This window comes from Simochromis diagramma, unplaced genomic scaffold, assembly GCF_900408965.1.
Source record: "Simochromis diagramma unplaced genomic scaffold, fSimDia1.1 OVJJ01000402.1, whole genome shotgun sequence".
Classification (NCBI taxonomy): domain Eukaryota; kingdom Metazoa; phylum Chordata; class Actinopteri; order Cichliformes; family Cichlidae; genus Simochromis; species Simochromis diagramma.
The window spans coordinates 4,503,822-4,525,634 of NW_024386972.1; the positions used below are offsets into that span (position 1 = coordinate 4,503,822).

At 39.4% G+C, this 21,813-nt stretch overlaps 1 protein-coding gene across 2 annotated transcripts in view; it reads right to left on the minus strand.

The window, feature by feature from the left end:
* Positions 1–6,488, minus strand: part of LOC120738016 (carbohydrate sulfotransferase 15-like) — a 40,111-nt gene extending 33,623 nt beyond the window's left edge. Inside the window, exon 1 of one of the 2 annotated variants that reach the window (XM_040039022.1) lies at positions 6,211–6,488. The gene's annotated coding sequence lies outside the window, so the exon portion shown is untranslated. Of the gene's footprint in view, positions 1–3,218; positions 3,492–6,210 lie in introns of those variants that run through there. The other variant, XM_040039023.1, reaches the window with a different exon arrangement.
* Between the last annotated feature and the right edge of the window lie 15,325 nt (positions 6,489–21,813).

Below are 21,813 nucleotides of genomic sequence, written 5' to 3' on the forward strand. Positions count from 1 at the left end.
AAATAATTATCTGAATCTTACACCCAAAGTTTTAATCTGATGTAAAATGTATAGAAGTCCATTACTGTATATAGTGACTATTAAGTCTAATATACCCTAGTAAGCTATAGTACTTTTCCCTTTGGGAAGGTACCATCTGTGCAGTCTGCAATTCTGTTGAAGAAAGATGTTGAATCTATTTAATTATTCTTGAAAAATAATTTATTTCTGTGCATTTTTTTTTTCACACTGCATCAAATTAAAGTTGATTACGTCAATTAAGCATCACAAGGTGGAGGGTGGGGTGTTCCCTTTTTTTTTTTTTTTTTTTTGCTGGGAGTTTTAGAGCCCTATTAGTTAGGTTGCTTACTCTTTAAAATACCAGAATAGGGAGGATGGAGTAGGTTTAAGTTTATTAGATTGATCAGTGTTGCTGAACTATGAAATATTTTGGGTGCAGTGCATTTTTTGCATACAGGTATAACAGAATAGCTTTAGTGTTTTTTTTTAACTTGAGTATGAACTTATACAAAAAGCAGCAAGATATTAAAAAAACAGTTTTATTGATTAAAAAACACACTATATCGGATTCATATCGGTATTGGCAGATATCCAAATTTATGATATCGGTATCGGACATGAAAAAGTGGTATTGTGCCATCTCTAGTTTCAACACTGACCAGAAATCTCTTAGCCAAGTGGGTGTCTAACCCACAAAGATTAGTTTTCAAAACAAAACTGCTCTGCGGCCGTGGGCACAGTTTAGGAATGCACATTGCAGGAAGACAGGTATTATAGGGTTTTTCCACTGTGGTGGGTTTAGTCACACCAAACTATGCCATGAGCGACTGAGAGCAACTGAGATGCCCTGGCTCAGTGCAACTTTTCACCTTGATGTGTTGTGGTGTGACAGTGGAAAACAACAGCGAGGACCAAGACACGTGCCGACCTTTTCATCTCGCTATGGCTGCTTCTTTTCATACGATTCTCCCACGCAAAACTCCGTAACTGACCAAACAGTACAGAATCTGTACAACGCTGCATTTCTAATAATGCCTTCACAGCAACCTTTTAAAGGAAAACATGGATGTGTCAGTATGCGTCAACAGTAGCACAACGGGGCTCCAATGACACTGAAAATCTCTAATAGGAAAAATGACACAGATATCTAAAATTGGAAAAGCAGAACTGAAACTATTTAAGCAAGAGGTGAATACTAAATATGGACATTTTCAAAAATGTAAGTTTCTCTCTAATCCTCGGAGCAGACTCATAGACCCTGAGGACACAGCTTAACTGAAAAGACGTCATGTTGTGGGAGTGGGAGGGGTTTGTATTGCTGAGGGTTGATTACATACTGAATCTACAGCATGCAACATGCAGCCAGTGCTGAAGAAAACAAAGGTTTCGTAAAAAGACTGAAAGGAGGGTGAAAACTTGACAGATTTTTTTTCATATTTCGATATGTCTAATGATCGGTGCACCAGTGAAAACTTGATATAAAGCATCCTGCAGCAGTGGTTGAATTTTTATTTAAAAGAAACAAGACACAGGTCAGATGCTTCACTTGTGAAACACAGTTGTGCTACAGGATGGAAAAAGGCCATGTAAGAGAACAAAATGGGTGCCAGTTATCAGAGCAGGGCTGGAATGCATGAGTCACTGAGAAAAAGAAAGCTGTGTTCAATATCAAAAGCACTGATCTGTGGTGTGGTGTGAGGTACAATTTTGAGGAAGCCAAGTGAGACAGTAACCCTAAACCACACGATTGCATTTTACACAAAACATGCAGATACAGGATGTGCAGAGAGTATGCAACATACCCGATGCTGACGTTTACCGACATGCAGTGTGCTCTCTTTCCCAGTGCAATCAGGGGACCTTTGCTTACAAACCCTGTTTTACTTGCCTGATGTACAATGATACTGTCCATGCTTCCTTATCATTTAAAGCTAGATCAAATGTTCAGGGCCCAGCATAACAGACTGAGAACACAAACAAGCCTGCACAAGCTGTAAACAGCCACAATCTCTCCAGCATTCAGAAGTACAGTGCTTCAGTGCATTTTACAGACGAGTCCTCAGTGATGAGTGAGAAAGATAACAGGAGGGGAGAAGAATTACTGAAACTGTTGGACAGATTGTTTTTTTCTTTAAATAACAACTAAAATCTGAACAGAAGGGGGGGTAGTTGGCTTCCCTTGACCACCAGGGAAAAAATGCCACAGGGTCTGATCAGAGGCTTTTGGGATGAGACAGAGCTGCTCTGGGACACACTGTTGCCCCATCTGGTGCAAAATGTCCCAGACGAGTTCTCACTGAAAACAAAGAAATGTGGGGCAAAAGGAAGCTGGCAGGAAGACAGACCATGCACCAGTGTTCATTAATACTTCCGCTTTCTAGTTCATTTTGATAAATCATGACACTGCCGGGGCCTCAGCAGAATATGAAAACGTTTCGAGATTTATGGGCTGGATTATCCCGGTGAAAATTACACCTAAATTAAAACTGCATGAATAAACAAACGCACCGACGTGGCAAATGCATGTGACACTAAATGCACAATGGCACGATTCACATGAAAGTCTTCACTTCTCTCTGCTAATAAAAGCTGCCCCACTGCACAAAACACTTGGGTTCATCTTGTGCACTTGCACTAATCCAGTGTGTAATTCATCCTTCGTCCAAACATTGGGATACGTTTCATCACTGTCAGTGTCTAATGACTTTAAATCCATGACTCTGAAAAGACCACAGCCCTTTGCATATTTTCTTTTAAATTCTCTATGGTAATTGTAATGGTAAAGGTCACTTAAATTGAATTCCTATAGAATGCATCTGCTGTGTCTATTGCATCCCCTTCTCCTGAGAAAATTCCAACAGAGATAGGTTAGCATTTCTTCTTTATCAAATTTACAATATATAACAGCCTATAGCTTGGGTGTAGTTTATAAAACTACATCCTTGGAAATAGACTTAAAGTTAGCCTTTGTCATTTGCTCAACAGAATGCTTGATTTTGAATACATAAGAAAATGCATTAGGAAAAACAAACCCTGCTTAAACAGCTTTAGCTTGTTATTTACATTCCTGTGATCTATACAAATCTCATATCAACTTAAATGAACTCGGCCCCTTTTGAAAGATTCTTGGTGAAAGTAGAGGCACTTGGAGCCAGGCAACATGCATTATTCATGGACTAAACGGTGGGTTGAAAAACAAAGGAAAACGCACAACTCACCGCTGCAGTGAACAAAGATAGGTCTGAAAAAGAGAGCTGCAAAGTTCAGTACAAGCAGCTTCCACTTCAAAACCAGCAGAAAAATCATTTACATCAAGTCTGAGCCATCGATTTTGTAAATGAGATATAGACACGTAACGGTTTGGAGATGACAAATTTTAAGCCGCAAGTTTTTTTTTCAGAATCAGAATCAGAATCAGAATCAGAAAGGGTTTTATTGCCAAATGTTGAGCAGGTTTACAACATTAGGAAATTGCTGCGGTGCTTCAGTGCAAACATACTGTCATAAATTACGCTTAAACAGACATGAAAAATAAATAAATAAATAAATAAAAATAAGAATAAGAATTTAAAGTGCTAAGTAGATAGGTATATACACGAGTGCAGGTGGTGATCAGTGCCAAACATGGAATGATGCAGTGAACACAGTGTATGGTCATGTGTTAGTGGTGGGAACAGTCATACGGTTATTTTTATCATAAGTTCTGCATTTTGGCCATTGACATCACTTCCACTCCTTGCTCAGATGTCATGGGCGGGAAGTGGAAGTGAATCTTTACCCATTACGAGGAGTCACTTGTCAGTCATTTATGGAGTAACAACTTGTCATAGTCATTTTCTGCTTATCATGTGTTTTACGTCAATTTAAACCTTTTCTTGGAAAATAATTATAGTGCTGCAATAACCCTTAGGGAGTGAGAACGTGTTGGCAATAAATATGGCTTGAAACTTGTAAATAAGGCCAAAAATAAAGAAATGTATACAAAAGAAAAGTATACTGAGGTCATAAATCAGGAGAGAAGTAGGGTTATTTCTCTTAAAGTTCTCTCTTCTTGGCTTCTGCTGATCTGCTCATGCATTCCCCATCGTTTTTCAGAACCCGAGGCATCTTTTACATACACACTGTGGTCTGCTTAGCAATAAGATGATCGCCACGTCATATTTATATGCATTTTTCACATCAAAACTGATCTTATCCTTTCTGTGAAAGAAGCGTGATCATCTTCAGGACCGGAGAAAAACCAGTGTTTGAAGCTGTTAATCCCGCTGTGCTCACATTTACACGTAATCAAAGCCTCATTGAAAAAAATCTTTCTCCTCATACTTGACAGAAATATTATTCATTCATAGCTCTGCTTCTTCAAGTTGCGAAATGAATGCCTCATCAGCCCAGTATGAAGAGAGACGTTGACGCTACACCAGTCAGAAGTTTGATATGATAGATCAACTTGGGCTGGCCAGAGTAATTCATCAAAGTGCTTCAGTCACTCCAGAAATCTGTTGTGGGTAGAAATCTTTAAAAAAAGAGCTCAAACAAAAACAGTGAGGCTGCTAGAGGCCACGCACGCTACCCTCAGTCGAGGCATTTAAATCATTTTAATCATCCATCCCACTCACTGTATAATAATATACTGCAGTGAGAAAGAGAATCCCCACCACACTTACGCCTACGACTCGGCTTCCCACATAGACTGTGTCAACTTACAAACAGCTACACATCCTGTCACAGACACACACACACACACTGTATATATCCTGCTGCGCCAATGTAAACAACATGACATGATATATAAGCTTTAAAAATAAGTGTTCTTTACGGATGATAGCAATTATTAATTTCATCACTGGTTGTTCTTTAATTTATTTTTTGAATGAGTGCTTAGTAGTTCATGATATGTAATTAAAAAAAAAAGATGACGTCTTCACATTGCTTGCACAGTTAACTGCCCTTAAAACCCACAAATATGAGATGTACGGTGACACAAATCATTTAAGTTGATGGTCGCTATAGGATGCGTGGCATTTCTGCTTGATAAATGTCTCAGCTCTTTAAACACTTCATTAATTCCCTGGCATTCATCTAATCAATGAACTGCTCCAGCCAGCACTAGTGCTCTTGACAGATTTCCCATCACCTCTGCATTGTCCTGCTACTTAAGTGCTCTTTCGCCGATTAAGTTCTCTCAGCGTTTGAGACCACTGCAGCCACTTTGCTACCTGTGCTCAATTAAAAGCTCAATTACAGTAATTAAAATCCCTTGTAGTAGCTACTGTGCACATTAACTTAACCAAGCCGAAAGTTAAGGGGGAAGGAGGTTAAAGTGAGGTGATTCACACCGAGGGGCATGTGTCAGCTACTAACCAAGCACATCACATGACTCCATAAAGCACCAGCATATTCTAATTTAAATGTCTACCTCCTGCAAATTCTTTCAGGCAGTTAAAGATAAATGTGCAGGTGGTTTCAGATCCTGCTTGACTGTGAGGTGCGCCTTTACGCGCAATCTCAAAAAGATGCCGTCTCCCTCCCAAACACCCCCCGGTCAGGCGGGCTTCGCGGCAGGCATCAGTGGTCGGTCTGGTGTTGTTGGACAAAGAGAGGACCGCTCCGTCCCTCCAGAGGCTTCCCCTGCTCTCATTGGTCAGCAGGAAACCTTTTGTTTGGTCTCTCACGGTTGAAAATCCTGCATCTCATGAATGGAAGCCACATTTTCTCGCAGGAAATGTGACCAAAGACCTCGCTGTGGTTACTTTAGAATAAAAGCGACCGCTTCACTGATTGCGACTCGAATAAGATTTCCTCGATAGTTTTGCGAATGATCTCCACGATGTTCGCCCACGATTGGCGCTCTTGTCGGTAACTCTCAGGAGCGGCGGCTCTCTCCGCCGCTTTAAAATGAGTCAAATCTTGGGTTTGATTAGAATACATAGTGACCTATTCATTCCCTTTAGGGAGAGCGGGCGCCTCTGCGCTGAAAGGAGTCCGTTATACTTATGATGTCTCCGTAGCTATACACTGTGCGCGCACAGTCAAATCAGCCATAAACTTTTCCATTTCTGCACCCGCTCCCTTCAGACACACAGCCAGAGAAGCGAGTGCATAAACTATTTTGAACTGGCGCAGACAACAGGTTTCACAGCAGAAAACTGATGTTAAAAAGGTTAAACAGCCGTGAAAATACAGCAGGCTGCTGTGTGAAATAAAACTTACCATGATTTTCTTTATTGGTGCCGGCAGCGCTCGCACGTCCGGTCGGATCAAACAACTTCTCATAGCCGGCTCATATTCCCTGGTCAGTGGTCACGAGATTTAAAGGCATTTGTAAATCCATGCAATTGTTCTGTTTTCTTCTTCTGTTTCTTTCCTTCACGGGCGGTTACATGAGAACAAGTTAAAGCATGCGAGCCAGGCTGTGTGACAGTCTTTCTTTCGCTTCTGCCTCTCGCTGAGGCTCCCGACGCGAACAGTGGGAGTCAGTCTCTCTCTCTCTCTCTCTATCTCTCTCTCTCTCTCTCTCAGTCTCTCTTTGGTGTTGTGTGGTGCTTGGGTGAGAGGTCAAACGGATGACACGCGGGTTTCCTAAGAAGAAATGTAGAAATCAGTTCTAACTGTGGAGTCTGGGACCTTCAGCAAAAATTCACAGAAAGGGAGGGATGACCCTGCAAAGAGTCATCACTATTGTGTTATAAATAAGCTGACACCAACAAAATAAATTTTAAATAAAAACTGTTTAGATTTCCAAAGTTACTTACTATAATTTTCAATGTAACATGAAATGTACAAATAATAACAGAAAAGACGATTTAAAGAAGAATTCAAAACACAATTATTTAAATAACTCAACTCTAGAAATGGCAGAGGTGGTTCTGCCGGGATCTTCTTTGTCTTTACATGCCAAAAATCCATGATGCATTTGCTGTGGTGACACTTGGGAAATAAGAGAGCATCTGAAATGACCTGCTAGACTGGAGAGGACATATTTATTTTCAAAACAATGCCCTACACCACACAGACTGGTTATTAAGTATTGATATAAATACTAGCTTTTCTGCTCTGCTGCTCGTGTCCTAAATCCAACGAACTAAGTTAACAAATGTCAGACATCAAAGTAAACAAAGGAAACGACGCGATGCTAGACAAAGTTATCCTATGCAAGTGCCTCTTCCCCAAGGCGGGTTCTCTAACTTAGGTTCATTATGAGTGATTTACATCAGCAAATGTAAGCATGTTTAGATTACTATGAATTTCAAAAAATAATCAGTGTTTTTTAATCCAACTGAAATATATAAATATGTATAAATAAAATATACCCTAAGAATTAAAAAGAAAAATAATTAAATGGCTTACTCTAGAAATGGCAAGAGTAGTTCTAGTAGTTAGCACATTTCCCTTTTAGACCTAAATCCCTGGTTTGATTCTGGGAGGAGACACAAGCATCCAGTGTAAAATATGTGACAGGTGGATCGATCTGTGGTGTCCCTTGGGAAATAACCCAGAATCTGAAATTGCCTTCTTCACTAGAAACAGCCAACACCATTCGTGCCCTAAGACCATGCTCACTGTTTATGAAGTGATAATACTGTAAAAATAGTCTGATCATACTAGGCTGCTCATCCAGCTAATTTAACTAGCTAGCTTTCCATGATGCACTGAGCGTTTCTCCTTCATTTATCTCTTTTCACACTCTGTCTGTTTATACACCACTGCTTTATTTAATCATTAGAAATAATTAAACTCTGTCCTACAGTTTCCCTTTTGTCCTGTTTCTCTCTGCTCTCTTCTCTTTCCCTTCATCCCCCAAACCGTCACAACAGATGGCCGCCCCTCCCCGAGCCTGGTTCTGCCTGTTAAAAGAGAGTTTTTCCTTCCCACTGTTGCCAAGTGTTTGCTTATAGGGGATCATGTGATTGTGGATGGTTCTTTTGAATTATGTAGGGTTTTTTCTACCTTGCAATATAAACCACCTCAAAGCAGTTATTGGAGTCAGATGGGAGGTAAATTGTCTGGTACTTATATAGCATCTTTCATTCGCCCAACCACACTCATTCATTTATCTGACATGATGCTAACTAACATGATAACAAATGCATCAGGGACAACTCAGGGTTTAGTATCGTGCCTGAGGACTGGAGGAGGTCGGGGTCAACCCATCCACCTTCCGATTGTTAGATAATCGATTGCATGAGCCATGACTGCCCCTAGGTCAAGGTTCTGCTATTGATAGCTGTAGTTTAAAGTTTGTCCGTCCTAATTATTGGCTAGAATAAACACTATAAAACGTAAAATAACTATTTATCCCGGTAAATGTGTTTACATAGTCAGCAAATGCCAAAAGATTAAAAACTACAACAAGATGTGGTCGCCATAAATTCTATAGTCACATAGAGCAGAGTGTACATTGAAAGGGTTTTTTTCAGTATCATGATAGTTCTGTTTTGTTTTTTTTAAAAAGTGGATTTGCTATGAAGTGTTATAAAGCAGATTTACACGGAAAACCATTTTGCTATTGCTGAATAATAAAGACTGTATAAATGAACCAAAAAAATAATTAAGAAATGCAGTTGCTGAAATGTCCACTTGAGGCAAGATCACAAAAGCAAATCTGTCCTCACAGAGTCTCATGAAAAAAAAGGCCCAAATTTGTCTTATCCAGCTTCCTTATTCATTAATTTATATGAATAAGGAAGCTGGATAAATATTACCTGATGATTTATGGGATTAAATATGTGTGCACTAGGGATGGGTACCGGTGTCCGGTGCCATGATGGCACCGGTTCTGACATAAACGGTAGTAACCAGACCGAAAAGCAGCGCACATTTCGGTGCTTTATTTCGGTGCTTTTTTTTTCCTGAGCTGTGATACACTTCTAGCCAATCATTTTACGTTTCTGAGGATAGTAGGCGGGTCCAGGTACGTACGTTCTTTTAAAGCAGAGCTACAGATTAAAAATGCCCAAGGCGAAGCGGTCAAAAGTCTGGCTGTACTTCACAGCAAAATATGCAAACTCAGCAGCCTTCAACAAGTGCTTTAAGCTGATACTGTGATACTGTCAAAGGAGGTAACACCTCAAATCCGATGAAACACCTGGCGACGCATAGCGTTTTTTTTTAAAAGCCGAGAAATGCGCCGTATTTGATAGCTTGCTGCGAGACCTCACACCGTGCACATCTACTGCGGGTGGGTTGCCTGTTATCGGACCCGGAGCAACATCCCCCAAAAACCCTGAAGAGGAGAGTCCTGGCCCCTAGCCCTGCCAGTGTAGCAGAAATGATGACGGATGATGATGGCAGCAGCAGCCGTTCTTCTCTGGGCGAGTAGCTTAATGTTGTTCGTGTGTAATTTACGTTGTGTAGGCTAACCACGTTATTACATTAATGCATGTAAGGTGAACTAGCAAACATCATCATAGCTACATGCGGCTGTCTTCTTGTTTGATGGCAAATACTCCCTTCACCCTGGCCAAAAGGCTAAAATGACCAAAGAAAAAGTGGAAAACAGCTAAACATGAGAGGTTTTTGGACAAAGTTTGTGTTTTTTCCATTGTTTAAACACTGCTTCCAGCCAAGAGTGATACCATATATGCCCCATAGCTGCAGAAAAGGCTAACATTGTTATCTTTTTACAAAAAAACAGCTGAACATGGGAGGTTTTTGGACCAATTTTGTGTTCTCCATTATAAGCACCGGTTTGAGCACCGGTTTGAGCACCGTTTAAGCACCGGCACCGTTTCAAAAGTACCGGTTTGGCACCGGTATCGGATAAAACCTAAACGATACCCATCCCTAGTGTGCACTTCTTCCTACTCCTTTTCGATATGTAAACCAAATCAGAATAGGTGGAGCAATTTTGGAGTGTATGTAATGGGAACATGTGAAATAACCAATTCTAGGTTATGTAGGTTACTCGTGCCAGCTCTGCATCTTAAGAAAAGGGCAAAAAGTTTATGTTTTCCATATTTCTGAGTCTATAAAACACAATGGAAGTACATGGAATTACTTGGAGGTTTAGACATTGCACTGATGAAAAATTTCAGGCTTGTTCTGATGGGTTTTTCCCATTTATTTTCCTATAACCTAACAAATAAAAACGGGTTTTAAGAAAATGTGAAAGCACATATTTGTTAACATGTTTAAATATTGCATTGGCATAAACCAACAGGGACAAAAAGCAGCGAGAAACTGATTGTGCAAAAATGTTTTGATCTTTTGATGAGATTTTTATGAAATATTATTGTAGTAAATAACATAGAAGTGGAATAGTAATCATAGTAGTGAAAATAATGTGTTATAAAACATCATAAACCTGCTACTGTTCAATTCATCACTGGACTGCTGTGAGGCTTTTTTCTTCAGAGACAGGGGTGACAGTGTGTAAAATGGGATGCCTTTAAACAACAGCATTCTGTTTGCCCCAAAGAAAAATGAATATAGCATAATACACTTACTTTAAAAAAAAACAAAAACACAAAGACCACAAGTGACACATTCATGTTCTTGGGCTTATTTATTTAGTTATTTTTAATCTTGGTGTTTCAAGAACAAGCGTGCATTCTTATATGATGAAGACCAACAGGGAGATGCAATCTCAGCCAGAGATGTGGGAGATGATTCATCGTGACGCATCTGGAGGATTTAAAGCTAAACGGGTAATAGCTTGACTGTGGTGACCGTACAGCACGTGGACACACTTCTATCTGCAAGCAGCTGGGTGGTGGTGGTGGTGGTGGTGGGGGTCCAGTTAAGAGAGCTCTCAGCTGGAAAATGTGTTGTCTCATATCGTGTTTCACTGATGCTGCCGTTATTCTGTAACTGCTGTCACTGAGTCAGCAATCACATCATCATCGCAATCATTGCACTGGATACCATTAAGCCTTCAGACGCTGTCTTCCACATGCTGGTTTCATAAGCTTCCAACGTCCATTACTGCTAATAGACAAGATACCCAATAGGTGTTATAGATTTTCAAGAATTTCATCTTCTCGCAATATGAATTTTTCCTGACTGCTGGCTGCATTTCACTCATGGATAATATTAATGTAATCCACTACTGAGACCAACAACATGATGACGATGATTATGAGGAAGGTGGTAGGCCTGGTTTTTTTTTCTTCAGAAAGTCACCCAGAGCATATGAGTCACCCTGCCTATCAGAAACTGCCTCCACTTTGTTTATGCCTGGTGGAAATCAGAGAAAAAAGGAAACAGATGCAAAAAAAACCACAAAAAAAACCAGATGGTTTTTGTTTGTTTTATCTTCCTGTGTTGTTTTTTTTATTTTGTGTATTAGGTCACATGTAACTCTGAGGACAGGGCAAAATATGTGCGTTCATTTGCAAGCAGCTTTTTCTTTGAGTTAGTTCAAGTACTGAATGGCAAGGTATTCGTACCACAACCTGATGTAATTCAGTTTGTCAGTGGTATTCGATTTATTATTTCATCACACACATCCTAGGATTGCTTTTTTAAAATATGGCTTGCCAAAGATCAAAGTGCTAATTTTTGGCAGCGTTGCTAGAAATGACTAGCTCCTTTATAAGCATTAACATGTCACTGCAATATTCAATCAACAGTGGGGCAGTGGAAAGCAGTATCTTTAAACCTTCAAATTTGATCAAAGGACTACAAAATATTCCATGAATTCAAGTTCTCTTCATATATTTTCAAAATTGGAGCCAAGGTAGATCAAATTGAAAAGCTTCTTTTTTGCAGTTTAGTCAAATATAACTTTGTTGCACTTTCTGCTTCAGGTGTGCAGTAGTTCAGTAGCTGTCACACTTGGATTGAGATGAGAACATTTCTTCTATCCCAATTTAACTAAACTCTACAAAGAGTCTCTGAACCGAGCGAGACGCTTCACGGTTTGTCTGTTAAATATCTACCGTTGAGTCATTCTATGACCCGCAGCACTACCAAATCTTAACATGGTCTCTTTTGTATTCTGCATAATAGGAAGGGTTTAATTTGTTGCAAAGAACTCAGCAGGACAGTCAGATGAGATTTGAAGCAGAGGCTTTTGCGCAAGCCTGTTGGTGAGAGGGGGTGGAAATGATGTCTGATAAAATCATGAGTCATGATAATTGAAGGATAAATGCTGAGCTCATGCATAAATGATTGGGTTTCCATTGAATACAGTCTGTTTCCAGTATTGGTCATGAAAGGGGGGGGGTAAACTGTGTTTATTTCGTGCTCTGTGAAGATGTGTTTGTTGCTAAGTCTGGTTTAAACTCCAATGGGGTCAGGCAACTTCTGCCATGCTGTTCTTTCCAGCCTGCGCATTACTCATCTCTTTCATTTCACGTTGTGTGAGTGAAGGCTGAGCAGTGATTACAGCCTGACCCTGGCGATATGTGTGCGCTGTTCAGCACTAATATGAGGACTAAACAAAGACCCTGGGATGCAATTTCAAAGATTGAATAATGATTTTATTATTTCTCGGTGACAGTCGTGCCCTCAGGCATTATGTTTTTGAGTTGGTAGTCCCATTCACAAAAAGGCATTTGGACTCAAGGATGAACTGATTAGAGTTTGATTTGGTAAAAGGTTTAACTCAGGAATTCGTTTTAAAAATGTTTCATACAAATGCCTCATAGCTAGAATGATAAAAGGTCAAACCTCAACCTCACACTGACACACACTGAATCTTCAGCAAATTTCTCATTACCCTAATCTTTGGTGGCCACCTATTAAGGTCCTCCCTATTAAAAGCTTCACAAGCCACTTTGTTAGGTACACCTGTTCAGTTACTACACAGGCATCTAATCAGCCGATCACATGGCAGCAACTTGCATGGTCAAGATGATGTGCTGAAGTTCAAACAAGTACCAGAATGGAGAAGAAATATGATTTAAGTGCAAGATAGGGTGGTCTGAGTATTTCAAAAATTGTTGATCTACTGTACTGGGATTTTCCCACACAACCAACTTGAAAAAGAAAAAAGAGAAAATATTCAGTGAGCAGCAGCTTCCTGGGTGAAAATGTTGTGTTGATGCTAGATGTCAGGGGGGAAAGGCCAGACTGCTTCAAGCTGATTGGAAGCAGAAGAGCATCTCTGAATACTGAACTGAAGCTACAATTTACATTATTTCAGCAAAAATGGACAGTAGAAGATTGGAAGAATGTGGCCAAGTTATGCAGCAGAGCATCTCTGAATGCACAACACGTCAAACCTTGAAGTAGATGTGCTACAGCAGCAGAAGACCACATCAGATGTAAGCTGAGAACAAGAAGCTGGACCTACAGTTTGATTAGGCTCACCAAAACTGGGCAGGAGAAGACTGGAAAAACATTAGCTGTCTCCATTTCTGTGGCAACATTCAATTGGTAGGGCCAAAACTTGGTGTAAACAACACAAAGGCATGGATCCATCCCGCCTTATATTAATGGTTCAGGCTGCTGCTGCTGGTGTAATAGAATGGTTGATATTTTACACACCACGACCTAGCTGAGTATTGTTGCTGTCCATGTCCATCCCTTTATGAGCACAGTGGAATCATCTTCTGCTGGCTGCTTCCAGCACAATAACGCACCATGTCACAAAGCGCAAGTCATCTCAAACAGTTCCTTGAACATTAAAATGAGCACACTGTATTTAATATGCCTCCACAGTCACCAAACCTCTATCCAAGCACCTTTTGGATGTGGAACAGGCGATTTGTATGTTTTAAGCACAATGTTGAATCTATGTTACCAAGAATGAGGGCAGTTTTGAAGGCAGAACGATGTTCAATTTGGCTACTAGCAAAGTGTAGCTAATAAAGTGAATTATATGTCGTACACTGCAATAAAATTTGTAGTGCTGTCACCGTTAATCTCATTAAAATGATGTTAACGCCATAACCGCATTAACATGGCAAATCTCCGTTAGCGAGTTAGCGCAGATCACCCCGTGCCCCGCACGGCGCTAACGTGTTAACAAGCTAACCGTGCTAACGCGTTGACGCCATGCAACCCAACTCACGGGCCGATCCACGCTAACTCGCTAACGGAGATTTGCCGCGTTAATGCAGTTAGTAAGTAAGTAAGTAAGTAAAATTTATTTATATAGCACTTTTTAAGACAAAAACGCTGTTACAAAGTGCTTCACATAAAAACATGTCAAACGAACAATATTAGAAGAAATATAAAAGCATATCAAACAAGCAATAGTACAATATAAATATAAAATAAGACAACATATTACCCAAATGCCTGTCTAAACAGATGAGTTTTAAGCTGTTTTTTAAAAGAGGCCACCGTGTCGATGGTGCGTAGTGAGGAGGGTAAACCGTTCCACAGTATTGGAGCCAGGGTTTGAAAAGCGTGATCCCCCTTTGTTTTCAGACGAGTCCGTGGAATAGATAGACGACCACTATCAGTGGATCTAAGAGTTCGCTTTGGAGAATAGGGTTTGAGAAGCTCCGAGATATAGATGGGGGCCTCACCTTGTAGAGACATAAACGTAAAGGTGAGGATTTTAAACTTATATCTATACCCAATCGGAAGCCAATGCAAGGATTTTAGTATAGGAGTGATATGGGAAAATTTATTGCTGTGGGTTAAAAGCCTTGCTGCAGCATTTTGAACCGCTTGGAGCCGATTTAGTGAGGCCTTAGATACACAGGAGAAAAGTGCATTACAATAGTCTAGCCGGGAGGAAATAAAGGTGTGGACAAGCATCTGCAGTTCGGTTGTGGAGACAATAGTCCTGAGTTTGGCAATATTTCTTAAGTGGAAAAAGCAGGAACGGGTCACGGATTTAATATGAACATCAAAGGACAAAGATTGGTCAAAAATTATCCCAAGATTCCGAGCAGTGGCTTTTATCGTCGATGAAAAGTTAGAAAGTTATGGCGTTAACGTCATTTTAACAAGATTAACGCTGACAGCTTTAAAAATTTGTCATTTTGCTGAAAACCCACAGTCATTAGGGTTAATCAGTATTGGACTTTAGACTAGTATGTCCAAAGTCCAATATATATATAAAGTATTACCCCAGAATATGTTTGTTTATAATTATTTGTTAACAATAAGACAGATGATGAGCAACAGTAGCCTAAGTAAATTAGATGGCACCTATCTTCTTTGAATTTATTGTAATTTTCCGTTCTAAGCATGTAACACCCCTAACTATTCAACCACTTACATCTTTTCAAAATATTTTTGATGTAATGTAAATAAAATTAATGAAATCAATTTGCTAATCTTTTCCCAATACCTTCTGCCTTCCCTACCTTTCCTGTGGCCACAGCTCTATCCCTTACTACTCAAAAGATTCCCCAAACATTGCCAGTCTTTAAAAATAGGTCAGAAATATATAGTTTCCATTTTTTAAAGAAATCTTTTCCTAATCTTAACCTCACAGTGGGCCTCAGTGTCTCTTTATCTCCACCATACACCCTGGCAATCTCCCTAAAACTTGTATGTGGCACAAAATGGAGCATATTCTTAATTTAGAAAATGTTCCTGCTTTCCTGAACACAGTCCAACAGCTGAGATTACATTGCCCTCTAACTCTGTTTGGTTAAAAAAAAACACGACTTGATTTGATTTGGTGGAAGGCAGTGTTGTACACTCGTATAAGGCTTTCCAGAAGATGATGTTTGTGTCAAGTTGGCTCACTGGTGTGTTTTAGCAGTTTTTGAACAATAATTATGGTCTATGGCAGAGAGGAATATAACCGTAGGATTTTCCTGATGTTTTTCACGTCTTACGGCAAGTTATCAAAGTCACAGTCTGCAAGTGATCACTTTTCTCAGACATGTTAAAGATAAAAGAGAATTTATCATTTTTTTAAGTGTGGGTTTTCATGTTTGGGTTTTTCTTGTAGACTTTTAAACGACCTCTTCAGTGATGTATACTGGAAAGTGCTTTGGATCAAGACCATGTGAATAAATCACAGAAAATCCCCTAATGGCTTTGCACAGAATGGGGGAACAGTTGATGATTTTCTCAGGAAGCAGGGTTTTTTCTGTGGTCAGATGACTAAAGCTGATGTGGACCCATAGCCCAGATCAAAAGAACAAATATTACAGCATGTTTTAATCTGCTTTATGCTTGCTAAATCATTTGATTCAGCAATCGCAGGGAGACATCTGTACCTGACACCGCAGTGAACGTTGCTGCCTCAGCACTTCACTAAACCAGGACTTTGGGCCAAAGCTGCCACAGTGCATTGTCTTCGTCATACGTCTCTGTGCATTAGGAGGCTGCTCCTTTTGAATCATCAAATGAATGGAAAAATGTAATATTTCTGTTGCAGTACTCAATAAATTGCATCATGTGTTAACTGAGCTGAGCAAAAAGAGTCACTGCAGGGAAAACAGACAGATTTTCTTAAAATACATGTTTGATTTATCAGCGCCTGTTTGTTTGTCTAGTAGAAAGACCATTTTTTCGAGAGGAGGACATTTCTCTGGAGAGGGCCAATAGAGAAAATCCTGCAGTGCTGAACAGGATCCGATACATCAGTTTAGCAGGCAGGGTCATCACCCATTGTTTTTTTATAACAACACAACACACTTCCCAGAAATACATACACAGAAATGAATTCCACGTGTGCCAGGATAACCTCATGCAGGCTGAAGAGGGTTTTTTTTTTTTTGACATTATGACTGCAGTTATCACTTGGAAAAGATAAGTAAATGGCATTTGTTTAATTAATTAATGCTTATTATTTTTTATGCCTCTGCTTTCACCTTTAGGAAGAGGGGACGAGGTCCTTGTTCAGATTCTGCACTGCAGTGCTGTGAGTTGTTGAGTTGACTCATTTTTAATGTTGTTTTTAATGTTATGGAGTCTTGAGCATTTAACCGGACAAAATAAGGAAAATTAAGACAACATATGAAGAAAAAGTGTAAAACATTACAATCAATCAATCAATCAATCAAAAGAAGCTTTAAAAGAGAACCACTGCACCTCACTTTAAAAGTGTTTTGCTTCAAAATAAAGTGATAGCACAAAAACCGTGGTAGTCACATATCACAAAGACACACTGATTCATTTAAAAGGTTTCAGCAAGGTGAATAGAAACGGTCTGATTGTCTCCATCTTAACCTTGAGCCCATTGTCTTTCAAGACTGACTGTATGTTTGCTGAAAGCACTGAAATAATACACCCGAGGTTGGAACGTACAAACAGTGCAGATAGCACTCAGTCTGAAAGTCTGTAGAAGGAAATATAACGTCCCTTTTCTCTTCCATTTATCATTCATACATCATGAGATGTATTTGCATGCATGTACACTCAATGACCGCTTTATTAGCTATATTTAATTAGTACCGTATTCAACCCCTTCGAAAACTCTCCCTATCCCACCACATCCCTAAGGTGGCTTGTTGGATTGACATAAGGTGACCGTGGAGGCAGTTTTAGTGCAGTGGGCTCATATGGGGTGGCTGTGGCTCAGGTGGTAGAGCAGATCAGCTGCTGATCGGAAGGTTGGTGATTCGATCCTTGGCTTCCCCAGTCTGCATGCCAAATATCCTTGGGCAAGATACTTACCCCAAGTTGCCCTCCGATGCATTCATCGGAGTATGAATGTGTGTGAATGTACTTTAGTTTGCACTTGTGTTTAGAAGTGAATGAGTGAATGAGGCATGTTGTATACAGCGCTTTGAGTACTCCAGGAGAGTAGAAAAGCGCTATATAAGAATTACCATATTTCATGTTGTTTATAATAAATTCTGATCCTGCCATCTGAATGATCTGGACTCATCAGACCAGGCAATGTTTTTGCAGTCTTCTGTTGTTCATTTCTGTTGAGCCTGCAAGCCGTAGCTCCAGCTTCCTGTTCGTAGGAGTGGAAGCCAATGTGGTCTCCTGCATAACTTGGTTCTAAACCCATGACTGTACAAAAGACAAGTGGTTAGTTGAGTTACTGTTGCCTTCCAGAAGCATTCTGCCTATTCTCCTCTGACCTCTGGCATCAACAAACTATTTTTTGCCCAGAAAACTTCCGCTCGCTGGATATTTTTTCTTTTGGATCCTTCTCTATAATCCTTAGAAATCCCAACAGAACTGCAGTTTCTGAAATACTCAGACTAGCCCATCTGGTACCAACCCGGCCACGTTCAAAGTCACCCTAATCACTTTTGTCCTCCTCTCTGATGATCAGTTTGAACTTCAGCAGGTCGTTTTGAGCAGCTGAACAAGCGTGTCTAATAAAGTTGGAAATCAGTTTATAAAAGATCATTTTTCATAATAACTGTGAACAAGAACCTTTTAATAAAATGTCAATGTTATTGGCGGTATCAGTTGTTCAGGTTATTGCTGGGACTCTGCATTTCCACATGTTGTAATAGAAGATTAACTCTATTTTTGTGGGCAGGAAATTCTTTCACTATCACCCTTGTGTCTTCCAAAATTTAAACATGCCAGATGATGTGAAACAAACATCACTGGTTTGGCACTGAAGATTTTAATGAGCCAACAAAGGAATTCAAATAGCAACTCAGACAAAAACATGAACTGGAAAATGGCTGGAGGACAATGAGGTACATATAAGTTTTTTTCCTCATTTGCATCTTCTGGGGATTTAATGAGGTTTAGAAAGGCACCATTATGTAAATAAACTGTAGACATTAAGACGGCAATGATGAAGTAATTATTACAAAGTAATGGAAACACGTAAATCAGATCCGCATTATTTTCAGGCACTGGCTAAGCATCTTTCTTCACTTGTCTGACAGTCAATGGCAACCCCATTGTTGCCGGTTCGGTAACCAAAGACACGGCTTGAGCAGCATACTTCTGTAGTGTTTATGTCTGAAATGAGTGGGACCACAGAGCTCTTTTGAAGTATTATGAATTCTGCACTGCATCGCGGTGTGCCAGAGCATGGATGCACATGTTATTTTTCATTCCGCTCACTTCAACTCTTTTCCTCAGTGTTTCAGATGCACAATGAGGGGTGTGCGCGTGTGTGTGTTCTTTTTCATATGAAGCAGTTTGGTTGCGTGTCTTCACCTTTGCATACTTTTGTCCTTATGTAGGAATTCATGCTGAGGACCTGCAGTCTCAAAACCACATTTTTGTCTTGTCGTTGTTGTCAGTGGTACTGCAGCTGTGCGGCTGTTTCTGCCAATCAATATCAATTTTCATCCAAATAAGTGTGATTAGAACTGATTAGACAAGCACAAGGCTTTACTGATGTTCTGGTTATAGACCAAACACAAATAATTAGTTTAACCCAAAAGATTTGAACTCTGCATTACAGGATAGGATGAATGTAACATATTACAACAGTGTGATCACATTTGTCTTCACATATGACAACACGGGGGTTTTGGTGGGTTAACAAAGCAGAGAGCACACAGAGATGCTCGAGCCGTGGCCAAAGGCAGCTATTTCATATATCAACGGCTGCTCGTGGAAGCTAAATTGGATTCCGCAGCTCTGTAATCATCAGAACTTTTCAAAGAGCACAAGGTCATAAAGCCTGTAAATTTGTCAAGGAAAATGTAATGCACAGATTGAGCAGGAAGACAACTTCCATTAAGGAGGATTTTGTATAGTTAGGAAGCACAGCCATGAATAAAACTGGACAACCTCAGGGAAACAAAACAGCCAATAAGAAGATTGTTTATTCACTGATGATCATTTTTTTGAAACAATTGAACTTCTGATACAAGAGCCAGTATAATTGTCTACAGTTAAAACTACAGTAAAGATTATGCAGGCCATCTTATTATATTTTGCTAAGAAAATGGAAAATAAGTGCTGCTTTTTTCTTTTTCTTTTTTTTTTTTTGAAATGTAAAGACACATATGAGGCAAAATATAAAGCCATTGTACATTTCTAATGAGCTTGAAAGTCATTTCTTTAACTAGTCTTGAGGAATAGTTCTCGAGGCTTCCTGAAAGATATTCAAAGCTTTTCTATGAATGCTGGGTGCCTGTTATTCCTTTCTCTGACAAAATGATCCCATGTTGCTTTAATAATAGTGTTATTGAATGGATAGTGTTCCTTTATGTTTATTTCTATCCAGCTATGCTTTTCCTGCTTTGCCAATGTTTATGGATCACTGTCACGCTGAAAAACGAAGCCTTTGCAATCAGATGATTTCCACATGGCATAGTGGATAAAAATCTGATAGTACTTTGCTCTGTTCATCATTCCATCAATTTTGAAAGATTCTTACACTACTGACTAAAATGTAGACCTAAACCAGGGCAGATCCACCACAGGGTTTTACAGATGACTCACAGTTTTACCTCTCATATGACCTCCTCTGTACATATTGATGACTTCAACCAAAAATGTCAAATTTGCATTCCTCACTCTATAAGACCTGTTGCCACTGATTTCCAGGCTCTTTTTAATTTGGCATTTCTCATTTCTTGTCCTGTTTAACTTTCTTAATAATGGTTTCTTGACAGTCACCCTTCCAGTGAGACCATTTCTGATGAGGTTTTTATAGATGAATCAACTGAAAGTCCAGCTGCATCTCTAAGGTGCTGTGTCAGATCTTTGGTGGATTGGATGTGGCTTTTGGATTCTGTTCACCAGCTGCAGATATTATGAATGAATGATGAATTTTTATGAATTATTATGTCTATTTTTTATGCTTAAGGACAACAGATGGAAATTAGCCCTTGGCTATAATCTAGTATGTTTACATTCATGTAATTTTTATTTTTTTTTTACATTTATGTTCATTAACATGCACTGTCCTAAATAAAATAAATTAAAAATATAGTTTTTTAGGCCTCCCATGTCTTGTTTCCTCCTCCATTTGTGTAGTTTTACTCACACCGTGACCAGGTATGCCTAGTTTTGGTTTATTAATCTTTAGGAATCACCTTGTTGGTGCATAAATACCACTTCATACCTGTAAAACTGTGTTATCTTTGACATTTTTGTACATTCAACTGAAAAAATGGGAACAAATTAAATGTTTTTGCAACAGTCAGGCAAGTGCATACAGTATTAAAATTACAAGACTCCTTGGAAAGACAAGAAATAAATGAGGAGTTGCCCCATACTGTACAAATATTTAAAACATACATTTGTCTTAACTTAATGTGAAGCATCAATTGAGCATTTTGAAATTGATTTTGTTATACTTAATTTTACTTTTTTTGTATTGACATTTGACAAGAGAGCCCATTCTAATATCTAGGGCATCAAATTTAGTAGTTAAAACTGCTGCTGTTTCGGGTATAAACACAAGATTTCCTTTATAGCTAATCCCTTATTGCTAGAAGAAAATAAGACCACAATTAATTATATTCTTACCCAAACCACGATCACTTCTTAAATCTCACCAAGTACTTTTGGTACCTATCCCTAAAAAAGAGCTAACAAGAACTAACATAATCAAAAAACTGAAAGGAAAATGTTGTGGAAGTTTTCCATTTAAATAAAGCCTGCAGACGAGCGGTAGCTAACATTCTTTAATCAAAACACACAAAGAACAGACAACCATGTGCAGAGTCTACATGACCGCGGGGCAGACGGTCAGCAGAGTCTCACTGAGCCTAGCATGGCTCTCAGTTAAATACCTTCTTCAGGAACAAAAGGCAGTACACAGCTGTTACACACCTTAAGGTTCCCACTCCCTTGCTACCTCCCAGAGTCCTCGAAGAGACAAAAGTTTCTTCCTGTGGAGCTGTCTGCTTCCCCCCAAATTCCTTACTAGACCCCCACCATTTGTCTTACTGTATGAGTGTGAAACATGCTTAAAAATCCAGTGGCACCAAGGCATCATACAATAAAGTAATGTGATTAATACATAAGTAAAAGAAATTCCTATACAATCAAAAGTCTTAAAAATTGGTACTAGTACACTTCTCCATTCCCCCATTCCATACTTTCATTCTCCAAGATTGTGTTAAA